Raw genomic sequence first — 11,776 nt, 5'->3', positions numbered from 1 at the left:
AAATCAAAGTGCTTTTTACCCAAAACACTTCCTAGAATCCTCAATTTTTAAAAGCTGGGGAGGAGGAGCTTTTAAAAGCTACAAAAGCATAAGCTTTAGTCCCACCAAAACTTAATGCTTGATTTATCTTTTTTGTCCTTATATTATTTTGTAAATGACAAAAATTACTCTTAAATATATATACAATCAATTTTTATTCTTTAAATATTATTATATTTTATTTTCAAATTATTGTATAATACCATTTCATTTAATTTATCAAAAATAAAAATTAAAACAAATTTTATATAATTACTTAATTTTAGTTTTATTTTTTGTTAGAAAATTATATATAGTAAAAAGTGGTTAAGTAAATTTTTTTTTTTTAATAATCATAATAATAGTAATAATTAGTAAATTTAATATTTAATATATTTATATTTAATAGTAAAAAAAATTAATTATTTTTAACCCCAATAAAATTGAATAAAACTATTTTTAGAGATATGTCTGTTTTTGTCATTTGCACAACAGCAATGGTTGAATCTGTTATTTCACCAAACACACTTTGATTGCTTTTTTAATCAGCTTTAACTTTAATTAATATTTTACCAAAAATCTAACTGCTTTTTTTCTCACAACACAGCAACGCACAACAGAGAAGTGTTTTTACAAAAGCTGCAGCAATACCAAACTAAGCCTTAGTACAGCTAAGGGAGAAAAATTGTCCGTCAGGGGCTATGCTGGGTTCGCCCTTGACACTCGGAAAATGGTGGACCGGGCTGATCTTCGTGTGTGGTTGGAGAAAGCAGCATTTTATTTTTTTTTTGAAAGAGGGAGAAAGCAGCATATACAAGCAATGATAGCCACAAAGAAAACAAATTTGATGAAGTTGGTTGAAGTTTAACTGTAAATATGCGCTGTTTATCCGTGTGGGACCGAAGCAATTAACGTCATTTGTTTTTGTTCTAGGTTAAAGAGACTTTTGGCGAGAAATGACCCTGACTTCGGTGTCCGTCATATCTCTGGTCTTTAATCAAACGTCCTCCCTTATAATCTGAATTGATTGATTAAGGTGGGGATTCAGACTAATCTAGTTATCGTTACTAGTTATTAGTTGTTTCATTTAACAACTTATAGATACTCGAACTTTGATTAGTTATAGGGACAGTTTCCCGAATAAGGTACAGGCACCACCACACTAGCCATTCCTTCCTTCTGTACCTGAAATTTTTTGCTAGGTCTAGAATTACTCTTTATTGGTAAAGCGAACTTGATCTTCTTTATGCAAGTTTGGTAAGGGTCGATATTTTTAAGCGGTTCATTCGAAAGAAAGAAAGAAAACAGAGCAAGTGTTGTTACTTGGAGCCATCTAGCGAAAATTATAAAGGAAGAGTAGGACAGATCAATGATTACGTTTGATTTTATCTTATTTGTTACCTAATCCTTACTTAACAATTAGTAACTTACTTAAGATGTAAACAAAATTTAGGAGTGTGCCGCGACCGGTGTTCAATACTCCCTCCGTTTCTAATTAATAGGCTGGTTTGTGTGTAAATTTGCACACAAACCAGCCTATTTTTTAGAAACGGAGGTAGTAATTATCTTGATGATTCATCTCTCAGTAATTTTAACTTCAACGCAAGTGATCTGCAATTCTTTTCACATGTCGGGTAAGGGTATAAACTTCAACGCAAGTGATCTGCAACTCTTTTCACTCTTACCTTCGGATAAGTTGCGTCTAGGCCTGCAGGCAGCCGGTGTAAAAACTTTCGCGCATCTCTGGAGATAAAATCGTCTCGCGGTTTATCTCCGCCCGACCCGGTACTTGCTACTGGAAAAGGGCTTTGGTTCTTGGTTCTTGGGTAACGGTATAAATATCTAAAATGGTTCCTTCTTCGTCCTAAATTTAGGAATGTCTTCCGTGTGGGATTTATTTTTATCCGTTTCACATCTTGGAGATTAGGATATCTACTTCTTCCTACACGCATGTATACACCGAAAAAAACATACTCCCTCCATTTGAAAATAATAAGCTTATTTGTGTGTAAAGGGAGTATTAAATACTAATGTCCACATCCTGGTTGTATTTATCGTATTTTCAATCTTGTATTTATCGTATTTTCAATCTTTTTTTCATTATCTTAAATACTAACATCCACATTCTCCTTACAATTTAATTCTGTACTCTTAAAAGGCTACCAAATCTCAACATAAGTTACCATATGATTCCATATTATCTTAAATTCCATATTGAAGGATTATTTTTGCTTGGTACCGGTAATCTATGAGATTTGACCAACCCATGTAGCAAGCTTAGTTTTCTGTCTGGTTCATAACCTAAAAAAGAATAGTCTAAAATAAAAAATAAATTAAATGAAGCTAATTTTTAATTTTGTTATGTCTTGATATGCAATATATATTTTAGACATGGTAGGTTAGGTTTTTTTAAAAACTTTAATAAATTAATCACGGATGACAAACCATCGCTATTCAAAATACTGATACATTTTTCCGCTGATTCATAATATACTTAAAAGCTTATTTTGGTAGTATTGCAATATTTTTCAAGCACATTAACAATGACGATATATTTCGCCGACGTACCATCAGTCTGTTTGAAGACAAATTGAAATCTTATAGATTAACTCTTTAATTTTTTCTTAATTTTCTATTTTGACAAAGCTCCTAAGTTACAAGTTATTTGAAAATAAAATCAGAAACATAAAAAGAAATGGGCGACCGACCTTCCTTCAACAAAGGAGAAAGAGAGAAGTGAAATTCGAAAGAAAATTACAAATCAATAAATTTAAAAGTAAGGAGACGCGATCTATTAATTTTAATTTCCATTAGCATTTTGATAAAATCCGGAATCACTTGCCAGCAGATTACATGGTTCAAGTGTAAATGGTGAAGCCGCAGGTGGTGGTGTAATTCGTGATGGAGAAGATAAATTGGTTGCTGCTTTTTATGAGTTCTATCATATCGGCACTAACAACTTAGCAGAATTTAGAATATTTTTATCTAGTCTTAATCTTTGTCGGTGTCTGGGTATCAGAAATATTTTAGTCCACGTGGATTCCATGCTTATAAAGAATTGGTTATTAAAGGTTAGTACCCCGCCATGGCGATCAAATACTTGGTGGAACAAATCCATAATATGAAAGATTTGTATTTGCAAATCTTACATGTTTATAAGGAGTTAAATTCAGGTGCAGATTATATGGCTTCTTCAGGCATGCAAGCAAGGAATGGCAAAAAATTTGAATCAGATTTTCCTAGAAGATTTAGCTATGATGGATCGTATGTGAATAACTTAGGTTAGGTATCATTAATGTTTGGAGTTTCTATTTCATTTTTTTCTTTCCTCTCTTTTTGTGGTTGTTAAGGGTTTGGTTTCATGCCCCCTTCTATTTTACTTTCTCTGATTAATAAACTGGTAAGGGTCTGCCTAACACTCTGAGATTTTCCCGGAAAAAAAATAAAAAAAATCCAGAAAATCATTCCGCGAAGTATCACTATTAGTTCCCTGGTTTGCAACTCGTTAGTTGCACCACTACCTTCCCAATAAATATTAAATTTTCAAACTGTACCGCTTTCACGAACAAGACATACAAACTTTACAGTATACACGAATTTTCCGCGGAATCAATGACTTACGAGTTCTACCTAGAATTATGTGGATGGAATCACACTGAAACTAATCTTCACATATTAAGAAAAAAAAAGTTTGGATGGATTCCCGAAACAATTTGTGGGGAGGACAAAATAAAAAATTAATAATTACAGAATAACTCAGGCATACAATTTTATCATACTATTAAAACATTTAATTTGTAACATGATCATCGGTTACTAAAAAAAAGAGGGTAAGAAAAACCTGCCATATGTTTTGGTTTAACCTATATCAAACACTCCGTGAATGATCTTATGAAGAAAACGAAGACTTCAAAATAGATAAGGGGGATTGGTGTACTCTTTCTTATACTTTTATTGTAAATTTTAAAACTTATAGTGCTGACAGTAAAGCAAAGACACTAGAGATTTTGTTAATAAGGAACCTACAAACTTATAGAAAAACCTAGAGACCTATTCCATATTAAATACTAACTGACTTATATTGTAACACTCTTTCCTTCTATCAGTCTACGGTCTAATGTAGCCGAGACAGATCCACCAAACAATTATTCTGCTTTACTGATATTCTTATGGCTGTGAATTTTTTATCATAACGTATATTCTCTTTAGAAGATTACCTTATAAATCCCATAGCATAACGTTCGTTCTCCTTAGGATTTGCTACTCAATCTTTCGAAAAGGTTATCAGTAACCATATCCAAAAAAGACGATTAGATTTCCTTTGGGTTATATAATCAATACATTGAAAGAAAATTGTATGTTCGTAATACTCAATGTGGATCACAGCAAAGGTGAAACTTATAAGACAAGGTTCTTTGGTTACCTAGTAACTCCTTGATTCCCTCACTATAAGCATAGTATAGACGTACATATTGTAGTCATGCAGTAAAAGTTTCGTAGATCGACGACAATGTGAGTTCTACCTCAGATTCCGACATGTGTTTACATAATATGATAATTTATCTTCATAATTCTTGAGTGTCCTTATATCAGAAGAGAATGACCCTAAAATAAAAAGAACTATACGTCAAAAAAGTTACAACTATTAAAAAGTAAAAGGAACTAAAAAGATAAAAACTAGTTTCTCCCCTATCCAGATATGATACTTCGAGGTTTTTTTTTATCTCCAAGAAGACTTTAAAGTTACACCTTGATCCCTAAGGCTCAAAGGGTAATAGGCCAAGCCACTCCACAAAAAATCACACACATACCCCTGTGAGGGGACGAGTTGTGATGTTTGCAGCGAGTTCCTATTTATAATTTTCAACCAACGAGATTAGCTTAGGAATCAAGCAAAAATTACTTTTTTTAAGCTAAGTAAATTTCGAAAATAACCATACAAATTTTTATGTTTACTTCCATATTGATTTACTTAGCTAGATTTCCTAGGATATACACCGTAAAATAACTTACTTGGAATAAAATCGAAGATATTATCTCCAATATGATATATAAAAAAATCTAACATTTCGTATTTTTCAAGTTATCCTTTAGATTTATTCTCATTTATAGTTACATGCATATGATGCTTCTTACTAATTAAGGATACTAGAAATTATGACAAGTCTTGAGTTATAACAAGTTCATAAAATCTTAAGCTATGAATAAGAACAACAATCTTTTTGAACGATATTTTTCCCAATTAGTTTTGTAGGCATTTATATATACGTGACTAGCTTGCATAAAATAGATACTAACATAATCAAGATGATCATCTCTTAGGTGGAAATGGCATCCAGATCTAATGGTACTTGTTTGTACCTAAAATTACTTTTGGGCACGAAACACAATTGAATCGATTATTTGGTGTGTATTTTAGGTTGGGAGACGAATTGAAGAACAGATAAAGTGACACAGGTTTAACGTGGTTCGGCATGGTTGCCTACATCCACTGACGAATCCCCTAGGGGAGTAATATTTTATTGATATTTTGAATTACAGTCTCTTTTTTGTATTGGCTACCTCCCCCCTTTTTTATTTCTGCTCCTCACTATTTATACCTTTAAATACATAATAAACTTAAATGGCCTTAACTGCTCATTCATGCCTCCCTCTTCAATTCTGCATGTATGAAACTGCTGGAATCAATACTGCATGGCTCCATCTTAAATTCTGCATGATATGCTGGAATCAATTCTGCATGAAACTGCTCATTCATGCCTAATGAATTAATTCGCATGAAACTTCCTTTGCATGCCTCCTGAATTAATTCGCATGAAACTGCCTCTGCATGCCTCCTGAATTAAATCTGCATGCTGGCAGACTGGATTGATGGCTGATAGGTATAATGGTTGGCTATGTGGATGGAGGCTGGCTGGAAGTGCGATAGAGTACTTAGGTGGGAAACCGTTTGGTAGCACCATTGACAACACGGATGGAAACTGCATGGCAGCACCATCGGCAACACGATCTTGACATTGACCGAGCAATGACTTTGACCATTGACCGAGTGTTGACTTTGACCATTGACTTTATGTAATACGGGGCAGGCTGGTGGGCTACTTCAGTTGACTGGTTAGCGGGCTTGGATGAGGGCCAAAAGATGATTCAAGTACCATTTTGGCCCATTATGTGGCATTTTTACTTCTAGTACAAACATCGCCCCCTCTTAACCTCCAACTTGTTGGGGGTTAAGAACATTTCATTTTCCTTGATCAATGACAAAATTTTCCCTTAAGTGTGGATTATTGCTGCTGAAGTGTTTAGCAACCTTCTTTTGCTGTTCGCGGAAATCAAACGCCCATAAGAGTAAATTTTTGTTGTTGAAGCGCAAAGAAAACTGCCTTCCCTGATTATGGAAATCGTAAACAAGTCGCCCCCAAGAGTAAATTTATGTTTTTGAAGCGCAAAGAAAACTGCCTTCACTAATTGTGGAAATCGTAAACAAGTCGCCCTCAAGTGAGGCTATTGTGATTAGAAGATCGACGGGAAACAGTTGAGCCACTACACCATTTTAAGGTATTAGCAACCTTTCATAGATGTTGCTAAACAGGGTCACAACAGGCTTTCGATGTTGCTAAACAAGGTGTCGCAATTTTAAGCAACGACATATGCTTTGTTGCGAATCTCGGTCAGCAACGGCAATTCGCAACGACGCTTGCCGTTGCTAGATTTTCTATTTGCAACAACAGCCTGTTGTTGCTAATATGTTTCTAATTACAGGAATACCCTTACCCGGAACTAGATAATGTTGGTTCCGGTTCTAATTTATTGGTTCTGGGTCTAATTTTGCAATAGAGGGTTGAGGTTGCTAATTTTTTGCAACCACAAAAAAAAGGTCAGGTCCATGTTTATTGACCTAGTCAAAATTCATTACCCTCACATTTCCTACCCTGCAATTACCCAGTTCCCCATATTCAACATCCATACAGATATACAAACTACAATGGTGATACAAAACTGTATTGTGGAGAATCTTACTGAGAATCACCACTAGATAATATTATAGAAGAAAGGATTCTTCAATTGATAGAAATGTACACAAGTTGCATAACCCAAAATTTTGTGACTGACATACAACTTTCGTTCTGTGTTGATGTTTATAAATTGATGGGTAACCTAGTTAATTTGTGTCAACTGACAGAGGCATTGAAAAACAGGGAAAGAATGACTAAAATATCACCAGAATGTATCACGAGACTCCGCTTGCTTAACAAACTTCCTCAGCAAATCATACGTAGATGCAGCTTGTAGTAGCAGGAAATCCTACAACACACCCCTTGTACTAATTTGTAGATCTAAATATAAAAATGATGATAAGAATGCTAAAATTGTAAAGAGACACAAGGTTTACGTGGTTCTATCAATTTGATCTACATCCACGGGGTTAGGTTTTACTATGATTATTTGTAATTACATCTTGATTACATGGAGACTCCATTAATGAGTATTTGGATCTCTAGGTTCTTGAAGGAGGAAGAAGAAGGAGATGATAATAATACAACCAATTCTACTTTCTCTCTCTACAGAATGTATCCTCTCCTAAAGTGTGTCTCTCTTTCTGATTATCTATCCCCTTTCTCTCTCTTGCCTTTCTCTTTATATAGGTGTTTACATAGTGGATGACAACTAATGTACAACTAACATTTCCCCTAATTTCGGATCTGGCTTGCGGTATTTTCGCAAACTTACAAATGTAACATTCGCAACATTCCTAATTTTCGCAAGATCATCACACTTTTCTCATAGTTGATGTCATCTGTTATGTCGTTTCTGAAATCATCATGCGATGTCTTCGCGATGTGTTGTTAATAATTTCGCAAGCATATTCTTCTGTGCGAGATTCTGATCCTACATCTTGCCTCTTTTTTCTTGAATATTGCTTGAAAAACGATCTTTAATAAAAAATACACCTTGTTGTAGTTGTTGGAGGAACGAGCGAAGAATATCGGACTTGAAAAGTACGTACTTGCCTCTATTTTTTTGTGAAGTTCTGGAACGTTGTGAAGTAAATAAGAAGTATCAACCCTTGAAGTATGCGAAGTATGAAGTATCCTTGATGAAGTATAAAAAGTACTTAATCCTCGAAATATAAGAAGAACTCTGCGAAGTAAATAAGAAGTATCTGTCCTTGAATAATAAGTATTGCCTTTATTCGTGCGAAATTATTACTCCATTTTTGGTGAGGATTCTTATTGTTCATTAGCGAACGTCCATTTTGGGAATGATTCTTGCCGAGGAGATAAAGAACATAAAATGTTTTCTTGGTAATCCATAGTTGCCTCTGTTCTTTATCTATGAGGGTAGAATCCTTGAGAAAATGTTGAATGTGCGAATTGTTTCCTTATTCTTATCTTTGCCTCTGTCTCATGTTTTGTGCTCATGCAATAGTATAATCTCTTCAAGTTGCTTATAATTGTGCAAATAATTGAGCGAGATAATCACATCATTCGGAAGAATCATATTCTGCGAAATTCTGACACATTCTACGAAATTTTGAATCATTCTGTGAAGTTCTGAATAATCTTGCGAAATTCTTGAATAATCCTGTGAAATTCTGAATAATCCTGAATAGTTCTGCTAAATTTTGCGATATTATTGCGAAATTCTGCAATATTATTCCGTACAGTTTTGTAAAGTACTTATGCGAATATAATGCTTATGTTATGAAATGTGTATGCGATGTTTATGCCATGAAATGCTTATGCAATGCTTTTATGATGCGAGTATGATGCTTGTATGATGAGAATGCTTATCTATTGCAATGTATAGTTAATGTTTGTGTTACTTAGCTCATTTTGCCGTCTAAAATTGATGTAGCTCTAAATTGCTTCCATTCTTCATTTCTCTGCCTTTTTCTTTAGTGTATGCATTCTTCTTCGTGTAGTTATTGTTCTTCACAAGTTCTTACTTGTTTTTCATCTTCCCTCTTTCCTGCACTATTAGTATCTCATAACAGTATGATCATAATATCAAGTCTGCGGCATTTTCACTACCTCAGTTTCATTTCCATGTACATATTCGCAAGCTTGTTTGCTTACATATAATCATTCTCGCAAGCTTACTTACTTACTCATTTTCTTATGTGGTCTTATTTTGCCTTCCTAGTTAAAGGTCTTATTTTGCCATCTCTTGTCATTGCGACAAAATCGCAGGACGTCTTTGCACTTTCATGCAAAAACCCATTGATCTTGCCTTAACTTTTTCTTTTGTATTATTGCCTCTTCAGGATTGTTGCGACAATATGACAGGCCTAAATATTCTTGCGAAAATAGAAGCCCCATGACATTGCCGTCTTGCGACGAATCGCAGGACGTCTTCACACTTTCATGTAATGACCCATTGATCTCGTCTTATCTTTTTCCCTAGTATTATTGCCGCTTCAGGATTGTCGCACAAATATGACAAGTCTTAATACCCTTGCGAGTAAAAATCCTCATGACATTTGCGTCTTAAGATACTTATAAACTCCCTAATGGAGGGTGCTGACTTTATCTCCCCCTGGTTTCCCCTTCAAGGAGGCGTACTTCTACCATACAAGGTTAGCTCCTCCCATCCGGTATTAACAACAACCAGTTGTTTTCGCAGCCTCTTGTCCCTTTTACCTATAGGGATTAATGTTACGAGACTGTACCCTAAGTGGGGTTTTCTTCTGGTCGAGCGCAGTATAATCCAAGACTTGTCAAGAATGGAAAGGTACGCTCCAGATGCCCCTGGCACTCTTGACTCAACCATGTACCCGGCGCCTTGATCAGATTCTGCACTCCTTAGAAGAGACCCCTAGTCGTCCAACCTAAAGCAAAAGCTTAGGTTGAAAATCCAAGGTACCTCTCCTGGATGGGGTTTATTGACCCCAAATCTCCATGACTCAGGTTCCAGGGGCGGTGTAACCTTTTCGCTGAGTCATGCAACAGGTACCCCCTTTTATGACGTACTTTAGATCTTACATTTGCCTCTTGCGAAATTTTATTCGCGAACTAGGGTGTACGCCATAAAGGTTCGCCTCTATCTGCGAAATTTTATTCGCGTTTCTGCGAAATGTTCGCGTCTCTTTGTTTCTGCGAAATGTTCGCGCTACTTTATTCTCTCATTCATCTTTTCATTTCTGTCATGTCTTTCATTCATTCTTTCATTTCTGTCATCTCTTTTATTCATTCTTTCATTCTCATAATATTATATCATTTGAAGCAAAATAAATATTCAAAAGAAATTCTAATACATTGTAATTCTGAAATCTTTGTAGTTGTGAAATCTTTGTAATACATTTCTTTTATCAAAAATTTTCATTTAATTGCAAGTTCAAATCGTTTTTCTTTGTTTTGATTTCCTTTGTATAACTTGTTTCGTCTCATCCGATAAACATCCTTCATGGAAATGATCCTAATGAGGTCTTATGCAGCCTGTTGATGGAAGGTCTTACTAGCCTGTTGATGGAAAGTCTTATTTTGCCTCCTACTACTCTCCATGTTAGATATCATTCTCATTTGAAACAAAGCAAATTTTCAAGAGAAATATATAAATTGATCTGTGCGAGATTTTTCTCGGTTTCTTTTGTAATTGTGGAATCTTTGTAATTCTGAAATTTCTGTAATTCTGCGATTATACCGCCTTTTGTAAATCAAATCAAAAATATTTTATTTTATGTAAAAGAAATATTCTAGAAATATATATAAATCGAATTTTTTCGGGTTCTTTTTTTTTGTAATTTTGAAATCTTGAAATCTTAGTAATTTTTGTTATCGTGCGATTGAATCGTTTTTTGTAAATCAAATCTAAAATCTTTTTATTCGTTCTTATTATAAAGTAAAATGTTCAAGGAAGTGTACTTATCTTTCATGTGAGTCGCTGTTGTTGTCAAAGAAGTGAATAAATGCCTTGAAATGTACGAATTTCGCGCAGCAAAAAGAAGTGTGGGAAGTGAGACTTGAACTCTTGACCTGCTTCTTGGATTTTCTCGCACCATACCAACTATGCTAAGCCTCTCTTGCGAAATAATCAAAGGTCTTGCGAAGTAATCAAATTCCAACTGTGTGAGAGGCAATTCTGTATAAATTTCGTATAACAAAAATAAACATGTGAGAAGCAAGAATTGATCCCGCGACCTGCTGCTTGCATTCATGCCTCCTGACCAACTGTGCAAGATTCTTCTTTGCGAAATATCTCTGCGAAATTATCATCAACTCTCTTCCGTGCGAAATAATCATCAACTCTTTCTGTGCGAACCAAGTGTGCGAACTCTCTCATGCGAAATAATCAAAAACAAATATGCGAGTGGCAAAAGTTGATCCCATGACATTCTCCTTCCGAAGTATCACACTGAACCATCTGTGACAACTCTGCTGTGCGAAATAACTAAACAACTGTAAACCTACGCGTGAGGTGGGAATCGAACACACGACAATGAGCTCATAAACTTCGCACATGACCAATTATGCTGCCTCTTGTTTGCGAAATAATGAAACAATATTGCGAAACTATTCATTTTTTCGCTCTCTGTAAAAAAGAATAAAACTATGTTCGTAGGAGAATTCGAACTTGCGACCACGAACGCACATACTGCTCTCTGGACCAATTGTGCAAGGACCTCTCTGCGAAATTAACGCATAACTTTTTTCCTTATTCTTTTATTCTCCCATGCAAATGAGAAGAAAATGAAAAATATGTATCTCTGCGAATTCGAACCCGTGACCTATTTGTTGTTCGCTCAGCTTTGAACCAT

This window comes from Papaver somniferum, chromosome 5 (assembly GCF_003573695.1).
Source record: "Papaver somniferum cultivar HN1 chromosome 5, ASM357369v1, whole genome shotgun sequence".
Classification (NCBI taxonomy): Eukaryota; Viridiplantae; Streptophyta; class Magnoliopsida; order Ranunculales; family Papaveraceae; genus Papaver; species Papaver somniferum.
The sequence above is the reverse complement of the archived record's forward strand: the minus strand, read 5'-3'. Positions refer to the sequence as shown.